Consider the following 21045-nt stretch of genomic DNA (forward strand, 5'->3'; position numbering starts at 1 on the left):
TTGTTTTTTATGGGAAAGTTTTATAAGATCAGTGGCGGATTTAAGAAAAACGGTTCAGTGTACTTACAACTCCTATAGGGCACAGAATCTTGGAAAAATTCTATTACCTTTCTGATTCAATAAAATTTTCGTTTTTACTATTTAAAAAAAATTAAAAACCGAGAAAGTAAAGAAAAAATTCACTTTTCAAACTTCTTCTGTTAAACTGTCGCCATTTTGAGAAACAAATTTTCTTTATGGTAGAATATCCTATAACGACATCGTTACTAATTCAGATTCTTTTTTTGTTTCAGATGACTTAGAAGGATTGGAATCGTGTCAGTCAGGACGCACCCATTTTACCCACACTTTACCAGGCTGTAGCTTTTTTATTTTTTGAAAATGTGTATTTTTAAAACATTAATAAATATCTGACAAAAAAAAAAATGGATATTAAAAAATATTTGTCGTTGATTTTTTTAAATTTTTATACCATGTCATATATATCAAGATATACTAAGTTTAGTCCCAAGTTTGTAACGCTTAAAAATATTGATGCTACGAAATTTGGTATAGGTGTTTATAAAATTACTTCATTAGTCCATTTCCGGTTGTCCGTCTGTCTGTCTGTCATCTGTCCTAACTATAACTAAAAATCGAAAAGAGCTATCAAGCTGAAATTTTTATAGCGTACTTAGGACGTAAAAAGTAAGGGTCGAGTACGTAAATGATCAAAATATTTCAATTGGGTCTTGGGTCTGTTGCATCCAGCATCCATCTTGTAAACCGTTAGAGATAGAACAAAAGTTTAAATATAAAAAATATTCCTTTTAAAAAAATAAACAACTTATCTTTAAAAGATTTTTCTAGATGAAACAAAAGTTGTTCTAGGCTAGAATACCGCCTCAATTCCCTTAAAATTTACATGCAACTTACATCACGTATATTAAAAATCTTTAAATTATTTTCAAATAATTTACAAGTTAAATAAGAATTTTCGCAATTTCCTTTTAATGATATTAAAAAGTAGGGAAATATTTTACTACACAATTCATGATAAGTTGAATAACATATGCCAGTTATTTTAAAAAAATTCCCCCAACGTTTTAAAATCTATAGTGATTTTAAATATACTATACTGGAGTAAATATTACTATAGTAAGTTTCTTACCTCCATATAAAGAGTACAATAGAGTTTCATTTGCAAATTTGATATCGATTTTGAATTTTTTGTTATAATAACTTCGGCTGAGTTGATATCCAAAACATAAATTAAAATTTATAATTCCTCTAAGCTTAAATAATTTATTTTGAATAATTGTGACATGTTTCGTATACTTGTTTGTTATTAAACTGCATAAAAATGTTATTTTCATTATAATTTTCTTGATGACATAATATTCATAATTTATTTCAGCTGCATTAATCAGAGTGAAATGGTATTTCAATTCAGCTTGAAAATGATCTTACGCTTTACGCTTACGTATGACTGAAAATGTCTCAAAGATAATTTAAAATAACATTGATTTCGATAGAGCTATGATGATAAAATCCTAAGTTGATTAAGAAATTTATATCTAAAATTATGAAACAATTAGGTGTTTAGGTTTAAGTTAAGTTAATTAAGTGTTTTTATTAAAAAATGCATTTATAAAAGTACAAAATTATGTACTAATTCACAATCAGGCATTTAAATTATATATTCTTAAAAACAAAATAATGTCATGTGTCAAAATACATTTTTAATTTAACCCTTAAATAGTGGCAATGTATAAGAATGATACATTCAAATACATATTTAGTTGTGTGAATAAAATATTAATATTGAAAATTGTTTTTAAGGTCAATAAAGTCAAAAATGTAAAAGACTTATTATTCTAAAACAAAGGCACCCACCAGAAAGGATAAATTAAAGTGTAAGAATCCTCCATGTGAGGTAACATCAAAATTTATGCTCTGAAATTAATCGTCATAATAATTTTTGCATAATTAATGCATATTAAAAAAAATTGACACATATCTACATAATTAAATTAAGAAGTTTTACTGTAATATATAATATAAATAAATCAATGAATATAAATTTGTTAACGACCTTTGGGACATGTAATCTGCAAAAAATGACATAAGGACCAAATAAACGTTGAACCATCTATATAAACGCCTATACCCATAAATCGCTTCAACCACTGCGTTTATTCTAGTTATCGCTATATACAATACACTTGTATATATCCTATTAGTGTATGTATTTATATGTCACCGGATGCTAAGAATCGTTGGTTTATAATAAATCTAGCAATATTGTAAACTTATTATAGATTCTAAACGAACAATAAGATTTGCAATCTAACGTTTTCATTTTCGTAAATTACATTACCTTATAGCCAATGACTTTTTAGTTTTATATAGACTAAGCATCGCCTATCTTTCCGTACAGTGAGAAACGGGCCAACATCTGAGGTAATTGCTTAGGTCAGCTAGGGATATTTAGTGATTTCACTGATCTTTTTCGCTTTTTGACTTAAAAAAATACTTATCACGTATCACTTTACATATTTTCGTACGAATCTACAATGGTTGTACCTAAGCAATTACCTCAGATGTTGGCACGCTTAAAGTCGTTTGAAACTCAGTCTATATAACTCTAACGTCAATGCTTACAGCGCTATCAAAAAAGAAAACATTGGTTTTTGACGTTTCTAAAGGGGATGTGGGACATTACGTTGCACTGCTGATAACAGCTGATGAAATGAAATGAAAGGAAATGTTAAATTCTTCTCGAGAAACTTTCAAAGTTATCGACATTTGTTTTTTTTTTTTTTCATGAATGAATTAAGTTTTACAAATAAATTGTCATGGATAATCTTTTGAAATATTACTTTTTTATCAATAAAAAATAAAGTCGTAATAGATAAGTTATGCTGTAATTTCATCTTTTACGATATTTTTAAAGCATTAAAAACATTTACGTGATACAAATATTATTTTTATTCATAATTTAATTCATAACTTAGATTTAAATTAGTTGGCAACTTGACTAGTCATTAGATAATAAGCTGACAGTTAGCCATCCAAAATAAAGCTACGGAAATAAAATTGTTAGATTGTAAATTTTATTGCTCATTCTCAACCTATCGTCAGTTGACAATCTGGCTAGATTTATTATAAACTAACGATTCTTACCATAATACAGTGAAATATGTATGTATTTATGTCCCTGAACGTAGATGTGAAACACCCTATTTTCTCTGCTCTACTCTCTGTTGCAAGTCCGAGTATACACTACATCAACAAATTCAATTACAGTACATATTAAATTTTAACTATTATGCCAGCTATATATGGTTAAAGTTTTTTTTTCTTCAAAAAAGCAGAGACAGATTTCTGGGAATATTTTGTTGGGAAAAGTACGAAGTATACATTCAATTTTTGAAAAATACGAGCAGGTTGGATTATGGATTAGAAACTTTTTATCAAATTTCCAACTTTGATGAGGGATTTTGTTATAAGTTGGTGTATTTAAAATTTTAAATGAAGAGTGCATACCAAATTTTTCGATAGCTGACTTAATTTTCGAAATACCAAAGATTCAGTAGCCGGAATTTTCAATATTCGATATTTAGAAAAATAAGCCAGACATCGAAAAAATTTAATCTTACTTTTCGTCTAATTTCGTCAAGTTATATCATAATTCATCATCGTAAATTTGGAAATACAATTAAAATAAGTGAAAACAAACCATTGACTGGTTATACTTTTGTATAACCAGTTGAATGAGTTAATTGTTGAAATACCCTGTATAGAAAGTGTTGAATACCAGTGCTTGCATTATTTTTTTTTTACAAATTAGAAGAGTTTAAAAACCAACACAACTATGATGGCTGGAAGGCCATTTATTTGGTTTTCGAAAATATCGAAAATTTTCGAAAGTTATTTCTAGAATTTTTTTCGTTTTTGGAGTAGAGAGCTTTGGAGAAAATGGATACGACGGTACAAACAAAGAAATTAAAGTCCTTAGCAATTGCAAAAAACATTATGTTCGCGATTATAGTGCTCAAAAGGCACTGTTTCTCAAATTGCATACAAATTTTCAACGCTCAATCCCAAATTGGAGGAGCTACAGAGATGAGTAAGTCCCTCAAAACGTCAAAATTTTTTCTCCTGGTAATTTCTTTCATCCCTCTTTTTGCGCGGGGTTAATAATTCAAGACAATACAAAATTCGGACTGGACGTGTTATCGTTATAAAATTCTAATAACAATAAATTACGAACATTTTGAAAGTGAGATACCAATATGTGATGGTTTATAATACCATCTTTGTTTTAGTTAGAAAATTGTAGGATTTCAATGATATTATATTTATACCAGTTGTATATTTAATACAAGCCCTGAGTTTAGCTTTAAATTGTGAATACTTTTGGAGGAGTAATATCGATTTTACAAAAACAAAAAAATTAATTAAAGCCTATATATAATGTACATAGTAGTTTTATCATAGGACAAAATTTTGCCATTCTAAGACAGTTCAAACTTCAAGAAAATATCAATTTAAAGTACCTACTTCGATAAAATTCATTTTCTTTTGCATTACAGCATGGAAAGTTCAGGCATATATTTTTTCCATAATAAATTTTGAGCTACATACTATCCAAGTGAATATAGTTGACTTTTCCCGATTTTCACGATTTCTATGTAATTTTTGTAAAGGTACATCTAACAAACATATTTCCATTTATATTGCGTTTTTTTATAGCAAAGACAACGGGCGGAATGCTTTGTGATTTTTAAAAAACTTTCAAATATAGTTCGACTCTAAATGTTTTACGATAAATTAGATATAACCTTTTCTATACACGAATTAAGTCGAATCTCTCATTGAAGAATTAAATATCAAAGTGAGTAAAAAAAAATCTTTCGTGATTCCAAATTGAGAAATGTCAATCGCAATTTGTTTAGAATTTCGTAGCTTCCAGTTTTTTTAAATCTGTGCCTAGGCAGATACAGCGATTATTATTATAGTCTAGGACCTTTTCCAGGAGTGAAAGGGGTGAATTTTTCTCTTTCGACTGTTTAACTATATCCATTAGTTAAAGATTTGCAAAAATTACCAAAAAACTTAAATAAAAGTGTCTCCTAAACAACCATTTCTATCAATCATTGGCGTAGCCAGGAATTGAGAGAAATACTTGGGGAATTGAGATAATTACTACTCTTGTGCCCTCTAGCCCATAGTATTTATATGCAAAATATTCCATTAAACCCGATAGAACCAAAGAAGAAAATGCAGCATCAAAAAAATTCTTAAAAAAAGAATTTTCTAATTTTATTCTATCTTTACATGGTAAAGGGACCACTTTCTTTACATGGTTAAAGGACAATGGTGAAAATGTTTTCACTTAATTATTTCTTCTCGGAGTAAATTAGATATGACCTTTCTATACACGAACTAAGAGCCTAAGTGGCCGAGCGGTCTAAGGCGTTTGCCTTTGACTGTTTGTCCATTTAGACTTAGGTTGTGGGTTCGAATCCAGGCAGCGGCAGTTTGAACAATTTATAATTAATGGGAGTGCAGTAACCGACTCCACCCACATCAAAATGTAGTTGTAAATATGTTTGTAATTAAATAAATAAAGATTAACAAATAATGATGTGGTTGGCCTCTGTTATAGGCGTATAGGTAAGAGAAACGGAGGTTAAACCCCATTATTATTATACACGAACTAACTCGAATCTCTCATTGAAGAATAACACATCAAAGTTAGTAAAAAAAAACCTTTCGTGATTCCAAATTGAGAAATGTGTTTGGAATTTCGTAACTTCCAGATTTTTTAAAATCTGTGCCTAGAAGGATACAACGAGCTTTTCTAGGGTGGTATATTTTGTAAATGGCCAATCTGTCTAGAAGTATCATGTCGATTAGTCTTCGTCACCAGTAATTATTTTTCTTAACTCATTACATTCGTAAATATTCAAATATCCATAATTTATAAACTAAGGGGAGTTTTTTTTTTTACGAATAATTATATTTTAAAGAACAAATTCACAAACCAAAAATCAAAACAAAAAAATTATTTAAATTCAATTTAGATGTGGTTAGAATTATATTTGATATAAAATATATTATTCATATACAAACCCTATTTACAAAAAAAAAAACTCTTGAGCAGCAGAGCTCTATCACTAAGATCACATTTTCCCCTTATAGTAGATATTTATATATATTGCAGTTATGACTTACATTGAAAATTTAATATTATTGTCTCACAAATTTAAATAAATAATTATGATCATTTACATTTGAAAAATAATATTTGTGCAATTTGATTTCTTATTTTCACAATTTTTAATGCATTAAGTTCAATTAATTAGTGTTTTTCAATAATTTTAATTTGACATTTTCTATAACATTAACATGTAAAGAATTGAAAATTAGTCATAAGAGCCTCCTTTAACGCCAAAATTTTTCACTGGAAGCGCTGGCATCAATTTTATTGTCCCTACTATGACTACGCACACAACGAATACAGGACTGTGTCTTCGATACAGTACATGAGTCTATATTTTCGGAGAAAATATGACTAATGAAATCAACTTGACATTACTAGAAAATATTATATAATAATAATTCATCTTAATTTAGTGATATATACAATAATTATACAGATTTAATGTAATTAAAGCAGAATGAGACATTATTCATATTACTTGTGTAACATAAATGTGCCATCTACATTCTAATATATGGTACTATTAACATCGTTTGTTACATAATAACAATATAATACATATACATATAATATATACGATTATATAATAACGTTTCTATTGTAGGAGGAAGAAGTTATAACATGACTTTAAACATTTATCTATACTGAGTATTCTTACGTATGAAAATGTTATGTAATCTATGTGGTAAATACTATTTGTTCAAAATGCTCGGAATGGTATTGGAATTTCCCCTTTCTTGGGAAATATTACATTCAGATTCTTGAAACCTATTATAGTTAGGTTAATTTTGAACACAAATTTGAAAAGTATGATCCAAATTTAGTAGGATAACATGCTTGGTTTATCAAAATTGGATAAAATCTGGATGTAATAGAGCAAAATTAAATTTTTTTGATTTTGATGACGTCATTAAGTTAAAAATTCGATTTTTTTGATTACAAAACCAAATTTGATCCGATCTTATTGGAATTTTTTTTGAAACCCACTAATTTTGGGTCCATCTTTTCAGCTGTGATGTCAGTTTTTCGGTAGCTATCACCTTTGTGCTTAATTCCTGAACCAAGACTCCACATTCATGAAATATTTTATAGCTAGATTAATTTTAATCACAAATTTGAAAAGTATGGGCCATATTTAGTAGGATTACATACTCGGTTTATTAAAATTGGATAAAATTTGGATATGATAGAGCAAAATTAAATTTTTTGGATTTTGATGACGTCATAAAGTTAAAAAATTCGATTTTTTTGATAACACAGGCAAATTTGATTCGATCTTATTGGAATTTTTTTTGAAACCCACTAATTTTGGGTCCATCTTTTCAGCTGTGATGTCAGTTTTTCGGTAGCTATCACCTTTGTGCTTAATTCCTGAACCAAGACTCCACATTCATGAAATCTACTATAGCTAGGTTAATTTTAATCACAAATTTGAAAAGTTTGACCCAAATTTAGTAGGATTACATACTTGGTTTATCAAAACTCGAATTTCCGTTGACCATAAGTAAATACGTAACATTTTAATAGAAGTTACACATTGTATAATACACATTATGCTCTGTTTAATGAGGTGAAACAAAATCAATTAAAACACATTTTCACTGATTTATTTCATGAAATAATATTTATGTATTAGAGTACATTTCATCTTTGTCTTCATCTATCTTATTCACATTATAAAACATTATATATACATATATATCTATTTCATTTGTACTGAGTATGGTAAATATAATATATTACGTTTTGTGCAAATTAAAAATAAAAAGAATGTACAATAGTAGTAAGGTTTTGTTTAAAATGACAAGTAAAAAAATATGTAAAAAGTAAATTATTATTATAATGGATAATCCATAAGAGAGACGCATGAAAAATTTAATTTTCCATACAAATATTTTCCAAAAAAATTTTGTTTTGAGTCCCAAACAGATCTCTCAAAAGGATGAATTTCTCATTTTGCAATCAGATTTTTTAAAGATCATATACTCTTGAAAACTATCTATTTTTCTAATATCATACCATCTGTTACCTGATGTAGGGAAAACTAAAACTTTAATTTAACGCTTCTATTGGTTACGTGTGTATTTGAATAATATACCAAATTTTTGATTTCATTTGAAAGAAATATTTACAAATATTTAAAATGTATTTTGACACATGACTTTCTCTTGTTTTTAATAATATAAAATTTAAATACTTGATTATAAACAATTAGCACATATAATTTTGAACTTTTATCTGTAATTATTTTCTTAAAAACATCGAATATATTGGTAAGAAATAACTCTAATTAGAAATAACTAATAATTAAGTTTTTTAAAGAAATTGTTCGATAATTTTTAAAATAATTTAAGGAGATATGCAAGGATTGAATAACACTAGATATTTCAAAAAAAAAACTATAGAAATACATTTTTGGATTAACAAAGTTTCCAAAAATTACAAAAGATTCCTAGGTCATCGGGCTTCTTATTAATTTTTTTATTGTTCAAAGTTGGTTAAAAAAATGACGAATCATATATGTTATCCTTTTCAATTGGATATTTCTTTATCAAAAAATCTAGAGAGTGTGATAAAAAACTATCTAAAATATTTAGACAATCTTGTAGTTTATAATAACACCATAAAAATATAAGGTTGTCCATGATATCAAAACTAAATTTTAATTTAATTATGAGTTCATCGAAGATCCATAATTGGAAGAACAGAGAAGACTATAATTAGAGTATTAATGATCGAAGAGCGATATCTATATTATCAAATTTATAAGCATCACTTGCACATAATATATTATATATTTTTGTAGTTGCGTGGTATTGTAAAGCTAAAAATAACACATTACTTGACTACAAAGCATATAGTAGACCAAAAAAGTCTTGGAAAGACTTAAAACAAATTAACATATTTGTCAAAAATTGTATAAGTACTTAAGGTGATTGTAAACCTACAGTATTGTAAAAAAGTTTTGGTTTATTGCACGGTACACGCATATACTCTCGGTACACTCCGTGGCGAATTTAATGAATAGCAAAAAATAAAAAGAATCAAAAAGTACAATAAAACACGGAAATATTTGTTTTACCTATGGGGAAGTACAATTTTATTTATAAAGGTTCTTGATTTATCCCAAAGGAACCATTTAAAAAAAAAAAATTAAACAGAGAAGAATATTTTATGATTTGATTTGAAACTCAGTTTCCTTGTACATATACATGAATAAATAATGAATACGAAATTGTAAATAATATTTTTGACGCGTTGACATAAATTATAAAATTTATTGTCCGTAAAACTGTACATGATATGTGTTTCAAAAAAATTCATTTAGTATATGCTAATGGGTAATTTTGAATAAGTTTTAGGAATTTTAGAATTTTTATTCATATCGATTTTGAATTTTGAAACAGAAAGTTAAAGAATTTCAATTTTATATTGATAACTTTTAAAAAAAAAATTTAATAAAAAATATGTTTTAAGAGACAAGCTTTAATTGTATTTAAAAGTAGAAAATAATTTTATCTATTAGTCAATCATACCCGACTATTCGTAAAAGCTTGAGGTGCTCAATTTAATATCAAGAAAGGAATCGGAACACCTCATCTACTCCACATGCCTAATTAGTTTTCGATTCATTCTTGATATAAAGCACCCCAAGCTTTTACAAATAGTCGGGTATGACTGACTCATAGATAAAATTATTTTCTACTTTTTAGTGCAATTAAAGCTTGTCCAGTAAAAAGTATTTTTATTAAAATTTTTAATTTAAGACTAAATTAAATGTATATATATATCACATGTGGTGGAACCGGTGAGAAAATATGGACGCCACAACCTTATCATGGTTGCCATCCCAACTAAATATGCATGCAAAATTTCAGCTCAACCGGAAACCGGGAATTGAATCAAATTTTACTTGCAAGATTTGATTACAGACAGACAACGGGACAGGTGAAACTAAAAAAAAAGCTTGTAATAATAATAATAATAATAATAATGGGGTTTAACCTCCGTTTCTCTGACATATACGCCTATAACAGAGGCCACCCACATCATTATTTGATAATCTTTATTTATTTAATTACCGCCCTCTTTAATCATAATTGTTCACACTGCCGCTGCCTGGATTCGAACCCGCAACCTAAGTTTAAATAGACAAACAGTCGAAGACCGCTCGGTCATTTAGGCTCTGATAATGATAAATAAGAAGTAGCGTTTTTTAAATTTTTGTTGCATATCCTTTCTTCTCTGAAATTATCCTTATGAATCAGATGGGTGAAGATTGAAGATTGAAGATAGCCTTATCCCTGGAAATTCCTTCCCGGGAGTTAAATTGTAGGCTGTCCCAGGACTTTGAAATTGTCGGGAATTCTCAAACCCTAATGCACGCCCACATAATTGTTAAAACAAATATATGCTCAATTTTGCAACTAAAAAAAAAAAAACATTAAAATTGCACAAATTGAATAGGAAATAGCAAATCAATTAAACATGTTTTGGTATGAACCGCAATAGAGACACACATCTCTAATTCAAAAGCACTGATTACTAATGAAATCATACTCAGTTAGTTTAACATACCAAGCCAGCAAATCGTCTATCTCCAAAACCATACACAGTACACACACTGACAAAACATAGGTAGCTACTACCATTACATATGTATGTGTATAATAATATAATACTATTTTCATCAATTTAACATCCCCTTGTGTTGCATTGCACACACCACAATTTTCCACATGCCAAATATCCGTCAGTAAATACAAAGTTGTTCGAAATATTCTCCCTTTTTTACCGGACTGAGCAACGTAAAGGAGTGATAATGTATTTTTTTGAGTCTATGTCTGTTCCTATTCGTTGTATGGACAATAAAATCGATGCCAGCACTTCCAGTGAAAAATTTTGGCGTTAAAGGAGGCTGTTATGACTAATTTGCAATTCTTTACATGTTAATGTTATAGAAAATGTCAAATTAAAATTATTGAAAAACACTAATTAATTAAACTTAATGCATTAAAAATTGTGAAAATAAGAAATCAAATTGAACAAATATAATTTTTCAAATGTTAATTATCATAATTATTTATTTAAATTTGTGAGACAATAATATTAAATTTTCAAGTCTTAAATGCAATCCATACAATTATTTATGCACCCATACAATTCTATAATTAAAGTAGTGTATCGTTACCATGGAAACGCCTCCAATAAAACTCATACACGGTGCGAAAAGCGACTTTAACAGTCGGGACCCATTATTGGGAAGATTCGAGCGGGTGTAAATTTTAATGGGTCCCGACTTTTAATATTGCTATGTACACTGCTGGACTTGTTTTTTTTTTCAGTTTATATTTAACTCAGTCGGAGTTTTAAATAGATGCTTTGTAAGCAAGTTAAGAGTTATTTTTGGATTTAGAATATCACGCAACTACAAAAATATATAATATATTGTGTGCAAGTGAGGCTTATAAATTTCATAATATAGATATCGCTCTTCAATCATTAATAAACTAACTATAGTCGTCTCTGTTTATCAAATGATGGATCTTCGATGAATTCATAATTAAAATAAAATTTTGTTTTGATATCATCGACAATCTTATATTTTTATGGTATTATTATAAACTACAAGATTGTATAAATATTTTAGATAGTTTTTTATCACACTCTCTAGATTTTTTGATATAGAAATATCCAATTGAAAAGGATAACCTACATGATTCATCATTTTTTTAGCCAACTTTGAACAATAAAAAAATTAATTAAAAGCCCGATGACCTAGGAATCTTATGTAATTTTTGGAAACTTTGTTAATAAAAAAATGTATTTATAAAGTTTTATTGAAATCCCTAGTATTATCCAATCCTTGCATATCTTCTTAAATGATTGGCCTCGGTAAAATAACTCAAGTATAGGACGTTTTATATCAGCCAACCTGTAACTATTAGGGATACGTCTGTTATATTTAAAACAAAAAGCATATTCCCTCTCTTTTGTTTGTTAGTTCGACCTTTAAATGATCATCATAAGCTGAAAATGTTGTCGCCACATTATGGGATCACAGGAATTTTTATTTGTAATAATAGTATTTATTATGAAAATAGCAGGCATTTATTTTGTCTATAATAAATAGTCGTCAATATCTTTATATCCACATCCCCATACATTTAGTCAATTATTTAAATAAGTGCATTTTCTTTTGTTTTTACATTCAATTACGAACCAGTATAAAGTCCACAAGTAATTTCTTTTTTGGAAAAATTTTTTGATAATTTTTTGCAGTTTTATCCGCTCTGAAGAATTATTAATGAGTAAAAATGAGTATAGCTTAAAACGCCGAGCGGTCTAAGGCGTTAGTCTTTGACCGTTTGACTATTTACACTTAGGTTGCGGGTTCGAATCCACGCAGCGGCAGTGTGGAAAATTATAATTAATGGGGTCTGTTGAATTGATCACATTGTCGTCGCTTGGATAAGAACGAAGTAACCGATTCCAACCACATCATAAATGTAATTGTAAAAATTAATGTAATTTAAAGGTTAACAAATAATAATGGTAGGAAACGGAGGTTAAACCGCAGTATTATTATTTATTATAATGAATAAAAAAAAAATTAGTGAGTTAAGGGTGAATCCTAGTCTAGAAGCACAAATTTTTAGTATTTTTTTAAGCTGAACAAACTATTAATCAAATATTTCTTGATATTTTAAATAAAAATTTTAATAAAAAAACTTTATTGTGGGTACTTTATGTTATGTGGTATAAGGTGGTAATATATCAAAATCTATTAACATATCTTTGAGGGATTTTGACTTTAACTCTAATAAAAAGTAGACAAAAATTTAAAACAACGTTTGCTCTCATAATGAAAATATTCAGGATTTTTTATTCATATTTTTCTGATTACTGATCGTCAATATGGAAATTTTTCGATACTAAATCCACCCCTGTAATGTTATCCTTACACAGTAACAAATAATGAGGATCGTATTTGTGTATTCAGTAACTGGTATGTGATTGTAATCGCAAACAAATTAAGCTGTCAGCACACAACCAATCAGAATACACGATGTTAAACATGAAACCCACCCTTATATATGGAAGCCACACCCTTAACAAACAACCCTTAAAGCGTCAAGCTTCTAAAATGTGTTTTATTTACAAAATTGTAAAGTTGCATAGTGCTTTTCAACTCATTATTGGTAATAATTGTCTATATGAGACCATAATAATTACTAGGTCCGGATAAATTTCATTCAACAGACAATAATGCAATGTTTTTCATGTGATTTTCATTTAAGTAGTGATGAATTATTTTTCAAGGTTGTGCTTTTCAAGTGATTTTTTTCGTGCAATGTGAAAATTTTTTTTGTGAATTTTTATCAAAACGGTATTTTTTTGTTGTTTTTGGACGATTTTTGGTTGATTTTGTTTTGTGATTTTTTACAAATGCAATGGAAAAACTTGCAAATTTTGTGTCTAAATCGTTTGAATTAAATAACAATCGTAAAAATTATCAAGTTGGAAAATGTTCACCCGAACCAATTGTGGATAAAGCATCAATTATGGAATCGAATCCACAAAAACGTAAATTATTCAAACCAACCGAGCAAAATGGAGATGATACGAAAATTGATTCAGATCCAAAACCACCAAAACGGATTAAGACTGAAGATAACAAACCAAGAAATTGGTTAATTTCTGATTTAACACCGAAGAAAAATGATAATTCAGTTACCCAAAGTACAGCGTATACAATTTCGCAAGATATGTTGAATGCATCGTTTTTGGGTCGAACACCATTGACATTTTTAAAAGAAATTTATAAACGGGATTTGGATCGATTAATGATCCATCCAAATCATGGATATCCTGTAAATGAGGATGAGGTAATTTTCCATTCACTCTCCTTTTTGAAAGGGTATTAGATTTTATTTAAAACATTTTTCTAGCATCATGAAAATTCCGATTTACCGTCGGACTCCACACCGGCTAAATGGGGTACCACAGTGGGCTCAGAACAACGCACGCTTACACCAAAAAGTTCCCCAGCATCATCGATTATTGACATGGATGATTCACGGTCAGGATCTGATGATCAAAATCGATCTTTAGATGGGCGAAATTTTCTTACATTGGAAAATTCAGATGCAAAATTTTATATAACTGAAGATGACACAAAACCAGGTAGAATTTTCTTTTTCTAGAAATATTATGGTCTGAAATAGTGTAAGAAATTTTCAATTGGAACACTGATTGAAGACCAAAATCTAAATCAATTAAATATATTATTATGAAATAACTCTAAGAAATTTCAAATTCATATTTTCGAGTTGAAATTTTAACTCAAAAGATATTTTTAATGTAGGTTTTAAATTTCACAAACTTTTGGTCTTGACTATTAAATTATTCCTAGAAATTTTGAATTAGCCTTTCGAACTGTGTGTTAACTCTCCCGACGGAAGAATGAATTTCGTCGTTATGAAAAAGCTTTATTTACATAAAAAGAAATTTTATATTTTATTTTGAAAATAGAACTTAAAAATAATATATCGAGCAATTCAAAATAACCTGAATTTCTTTTTTTTAAATAATTGAATTTTTCGAAATTTTTGGTGCGTATAACATTCGATTACATTGTAAAAGCTACAATCCGAAAAATAATGCAATCCGAATCAGAATATTATAAAAAACAACGCAGAATTTGGATTTGTAAAAAAAGGAATCTGACCAAATTAAAAACCACAATTTAGTTTTTACAGACCCAAAACAAATCGGATAGGGAAAAGTCTAATAATTAATCGGAATTTTGAACTTATTGTTCTTAATTATAACATTTATTATCAAATTTTTGGCTACACCTCAAAGAAATATTAATAAAATAATAAATAGTTAAAATCTAACAATATTTCTAAAGGTTTAAACAACATTTTAGTTCAACACTTCTATTCACTAGTCTATTCGATCAGCTTCAAGTTTATATCTTTTGATGTTTAAGTTCTAAATTTTTTCACAGTTTCGAACAGAAACTTCGTAAAGTAGTAGTAACTTTGTAACAGGAGTGTTCATGGGGTATGGGGGTATGGTTATGGAGGTTAGCGAGCCATGCTCGAGCATCGCGCCTCGAAGCAATGGTTCAGAGCACCTAGCCAAGTAGACCCTTGTACTGTAGGCTTCCCCACTAGGCTTTTCAGTGGCTATTATAACCAACTGATGTACTGAAACCCAGGATTTGCCTAGCGCTGAGTTTCCTTATTTCTTCTGGTTCGACTATGGCCGCCCAAACCATTTCCTTCGCTGCTGTATGAGCGCCGGGCAGTAACAGAGAAAGTGGATCGATGTTTCTTCTGAATTTTCTCCGCATCTGTCACACGCGGGAGATTGTCTTTTTCCAATCTGATGTTGGAACTTGTTCAGGTTATCATGCCCTGTGAGTAACTCTACGATGACTCTAATATCAGCTCTGTTTAGTTTCAAGATCTCCTCGGCTCTGTAACCGAGCGACTTTCCTTCACCCAACAGGCTTTTGGCGATTCGCCCTCCCTCGTAGCTGGTCCATGCCTTTAATTGTTGGTTATTTCAATCAATCATTATTTTATTTAACACCAAATAATGTCAAACTTTTTTTTCAAACTCTATATTTTTCCCATAATTTTTATATGCGAGACTACAAATTTGATGTTACCTTCATTGATACAAAACGGAAATTTTATGTCAAGGAAAATTAAGACAATTAAAGAAAACTAATTACATTAAAATAATATACAAAGAATGGAAATTATTTTTAGAAAAATATAACAACGATAAAGGGAAAACACGACATTTTCTTAATGTTTGGACGTTTTAAAAAAGAAAATACAGAATATTATAATGGATCTGTATCTGTTTAGCAGCTTTATGTAGAAAGCATTCTAAAATTTATTCTAAAGGTTGTACGAAAAATATCGTAGGATATAGTTAGCACTGCTTTTATCAGCATTTATTGTGGGTCCTGGAGGATATATTCATAGACTTCTTGTTCAAATCCTTTGAAGAATAATAACACAAGCCTGCAAAAAAATTTTTTATCGATTGCATGAGATATTTTTGTTAAATTATATGTTTATTAGCTCCGTTGGTTAAGGTGTAATCAATTCCGTCCGCGATATGCTTAGGGTAACGGGTTCGACTCCCGCCGTCGCAACAAAATTAATTTAATTAATAGTTGTGATGGGCTGGTGTAGTGCATGATAAATTCATGAAGAAGGTGCACTCAGCCTATGAAATTGAGGAGCTGATAAATAAAATTGTCAGCGGAAAGGTGGTAAAACACATATTTGGTATCACAATGAGCTCTATAGCCTAAGTGTGTTCTTCGTGGAAAGCCAATATAATCTAATCATATGTTTATTAGGATGTTGAATCCAATTGAAATTTAATTGGACGATACTAGATACTCTAGTACCTGTCGTCTCCATTTAAAAAAAAAAAAAAAAATTCATGAATGCATGGCCTTTACTACAATGCTGGTATGGCATAGAGACAGATACATATTGTATCCATGTGAGCATAAGTAATATTTCAGTATTGAATAGAGCTACCCACCAGAAGTATTGTAGGTATCGGCAACCAGTATGAGCCAGACGCCCATACTGCATTGACTCGTCAGCTAAAACTATTTCTAATGTTACTATTCCCTCAATACAGCACACAATATGGCGTTCATAGTGATATCCACAAAAAACTTCTTACCGTGTCGACCATTTTCCATTGCTTGTAAAGTATGGAAATTGCATATTGCATTATTAAAATCTCTTCCAATTATTTATCACAACCTATAGTTAAAAATTTTCTTAAATACCCACTTCTTATACAAAAGCATTACATAATTTATCAAACAAAGATAGGTATACTATTTATTTAGTGAAAACGGGGGAGGGGGGAGAGATATGGTGTTTGTATATAGATATAAATGAAGCCGGTGTTGATAAAAAGAGTATATCTCACCCGTTAATAGACTCGTTTCATTAGGTATTTTCTACCCTCATTAGCTTAATGGAATTAAATTAATCTGAAGACTTGGTAGGTATTATTATTTTCAATGAAATACAATTGCTTATGTTACTGGTAAAGTGTTTAATACAGAAATTCTATAAAATTCCTAGTCATTTTATGCAACACCTATCCTTGCGTTCTTCTATTAATCTATCTTTATTTCACATATTAAACATTTATTATTAATTTTGAATAGCATGTGAAAGAAATATTAACAAATACTTAAAAAAATGTATTTTGACATATGACATTCTTTTGTTTTTAATAATATAAATTTTAAATACTTGGTTGTAAATTATTAATACATAATTTTGGACTTTTAAAGGTGCTTTTTTTTCGTAACATCTAATTTAACTTTTTTTAAACTTTTCAGTAATTTTTTTCATATTTTGCCTATGTTTGTCAACATCATAGTGAAATTTACAAAATTTTAAAAACCGCCGATATATAAAGGGAATAATTAACAACAATTCTAGTATTATTAAAACGTCTATGTAGATTTTCTTCACTCCATCCCAAAAGGTTTTTTTCGTGAGAAACTCTTCAAACTGAAATATAGTTAGAAACATAGTTAGAAACACTCCCAAAAATAAGTGCCAAAACAATGCCGTAGACAGATAAACAGACTCTCGTTTTTTTGCATGATAAGTGAAACCTTGTTAAACATTTGTACCATTTATTTTTGTATTAATGGGGGTGGGAGGTTGTTTTGGCCGCTCTTTAATTAAAACCAATTTTCTCATGAGGAAATGTAGCCCAATGCACCCCTAACACGATCTTTTGGTATTTCAACCTGTCTTTTGGCGATTAGACTCTCTTTTTTTCTTGGAGTTGGATCGCTTTTAGTGAAAGTGTCACTAAATTGGTAATTCTAGTAACTAGTCCTACAATTAAACGCTGGTATTGTATAAAATACCTAGGTAATGTATGAAATAAACAATCTTTACATAAATAATACTTGGTGCCCCGGTAATCTTGTAGCTTCTGAAAGACTTCACATAAAATTTTTAATTTTTTTCGCCTAGATGACGATTCTTTGTTAAGTTTTCCCTCTCCTCTTGACCCTCGCCCGGATAAGGCTAGGTCGGAGACATCCTTTATTGCCTTTCTCTACTTTTACCATATCTAGAGGTGTCAATATTGAGATTGAACGAAGGATTGCCTAAACGTTTTAGTCATTCTATAGAATACCTTATTATATGCATTACCGGTAACACATGTAGTTACAGGATGAATTTAATTAAAAAGCTTTTTCTAAAATGCTTATAAGCATGGCAGTTTACTCTTGTGCACCCGTAAATAAAAACAACTTTTGTTTTTGCATCTTCTTTGCTTTTGTTATTTTGTTGTTTTTTTTTTTTTTGTTTTTTTTTTTTAATATAAAACAATTGTATACATTATTTAATTAAGTGTATAAATTATATTTTACTGGTGTTGTTTCAAATACAATTTGTACCGTATTCATCACAAGACTTAAGGTTTTTTATTTGTTTTTATCTTTTTTATGATGCAATCAAGAGCATTTTGTATAATTAATATTATTGAACGTTTATTTGTAAATGGAAATTTTAATACCACGTGTATAGTATACAGGGTGTTCTATTATTGACCGCAGAACTATTGTCTCCAGAAAAAGCTGAGAAAAAAAAGAAGAAAATATTCTTTGCCAAATTTGAATCTGAGGCATAATTTACGAGATAATTATCCTACTCTTATTATAATCAATTAATAAAAAATACATTCCTTAAAATCAAATTCATCCAATAAAACACTACTTAAACATAGAATATGTTTTATCATAGTCTAAATGCAAAGTTACTAGAAAATAAAATTCTATTTGGCTACTTGTATTACACTCCCTTCTTTGTAAATTAAGTTTTGTACACAACCTATCGTGCAAAGATCACATACCTTAAGCATCTATTTATTAAGACGGACCATAGTGGCCTCTGTTATAGATGTCTAAAAACGGAGACTAAACTCCAGGATTATTATTCTAATACACTTGTAGCCACCGGGATTTAATTTAAAGTTTTCGTGGACTCTTGCACCGCATTTAAAAAAGTAGACTATAAGAATATATCCCGCAAGTTTCGTTCTCAGACATGCTTCATTTATCAAAAAATATCGAAAAGACAATCTAAATTATCCTGCCCATTAATCAACTCAATCAATAAATGACCCAAACTTGAACTTCACTAACTTGAAGACAATGACATACCAGAACAAAATAATCGAAGGTAATAACAATTATGAAGAACAACTTTAGTTCATCGAACTAGTATATATATATATATACAAACTTATCCCCACTCTTATCCCCACTCCACTCAATCAGTCAGTTTATTCGAAAGATATAATAAATATATATTATTTGAATGAAATACAATTCATTTAGAAACACGAGTTTATAAACATAAAGATACGCTCTCTGGCTAGAAATGATTGCATGTATGTGTGTAATAACATCTCGTTGTTACTTACACCTTCTTTCTTCTCATACCATAAATAAATTTGTTTCACAATGAATTTTATCCGCTGTTATTGCTTATAGCATCATTAAATAAGTGTTGTGTCTAAGTTAACACCTCTCTAGAGATCTTTATTATTTCTCATTGCAAGTGTATGTATCTACCTCGAAGTGTGTATATATTTTGTATACCGTTTCGCAGCGTGGTTTATCTTAACATATTGTGTAATATACCGGGTGTAATTCCATGGGAAAATTACAAATAATGTTAACGTTTAATGTCCGTTTATAGCTAAGTTAGTCAACCATAGTAGCTCAATTGGTTAAAGCGTAAGTAATTCCGTTTGCGGCATGCATAGGGTATCGGGATCGATTCCCGCCGTCACAACAAAACACATATATCACTTAATTAGTTCATTTCCGGTTGTCTGTCCGTCTGTTTATCCTGATAACTCAAAAACGAAAAGAGACAAGCTGAAATTTTTATAGCGAGTTCAGGATGTAAAAAGTGAGGTCGAGTTCGTAAATGAGCAACATAGGTCAATTGGGTCTTGGGCCCGTAGAACCTATCTTGTAAAGCCTTAGAGATAGAACAAAAGTTTAAATGTAAAAAATGTTTCTTACAAAAAAATAAACAACTTTTGTTTGTAAACATCACTGTTTACCCACGGAGGGCGCAAATTAAGTACAAATGTTATAATATGTATTATATGGGAATATCAGTTATGACTGTGTGGCTATCTAAGAGTGGATATCTTTTTTTACTTATTTGTCGTTAAAAAACAAACGATTACATCATTAACACTATCTATACATGGTATTTCAACAATTAACTCAGTCAATTGTTTGTTTCCACTTGTTTTATTTTGGTTTCAGCCTCTTTAATAAATGTACAAAAATTAATGTGTGCTTTTATTTTTATTTTTTCTTTTCCACCTCGCCATGGTTAGAATTGAGACAAAACACATTTGAAGTTAATGAATTTAAAAACATGAAATATTAGCTATATAGGAGATCCACACAAAATCGAAAAACATGGGGAGTATTCCAAAAATTTTGTGGATTTTTGGTCTAGGTGATGAAATTTTTAAAAGCTCCTAAATCCTTTACAACATATCTATATGTACAGAAGTAGTAGAAGTATTTTACACCAGATTTTTCTCAAAATGTCTGTACATATTTATGAACACTTTGCCACTAATTAATTATCTACCTATTTGTTAGAATTGTTAGAATGTGTTCGGTTTTCTTATAAATAAATAAATAATGCTTTTAAAATGAAATATATTCTAAGACAGAGATTATTCATTACGTGTAACCCTTATAACAA

This window comes from Chrysoperla carnea, chromosome X, assembly GCF_905475395.1.
Source record: "Chrysoperla carnea chromosome X, inChrCarn1.1, whole genome shotgun sequence".
Taxonomy (NCBI): domain Eukaryota; kingdom Metazoa; phylum Arthropoda; class Insecta; order Neuroptera; family Chrysopidae; genus Chrysoperla; species Chrysoperla carnea.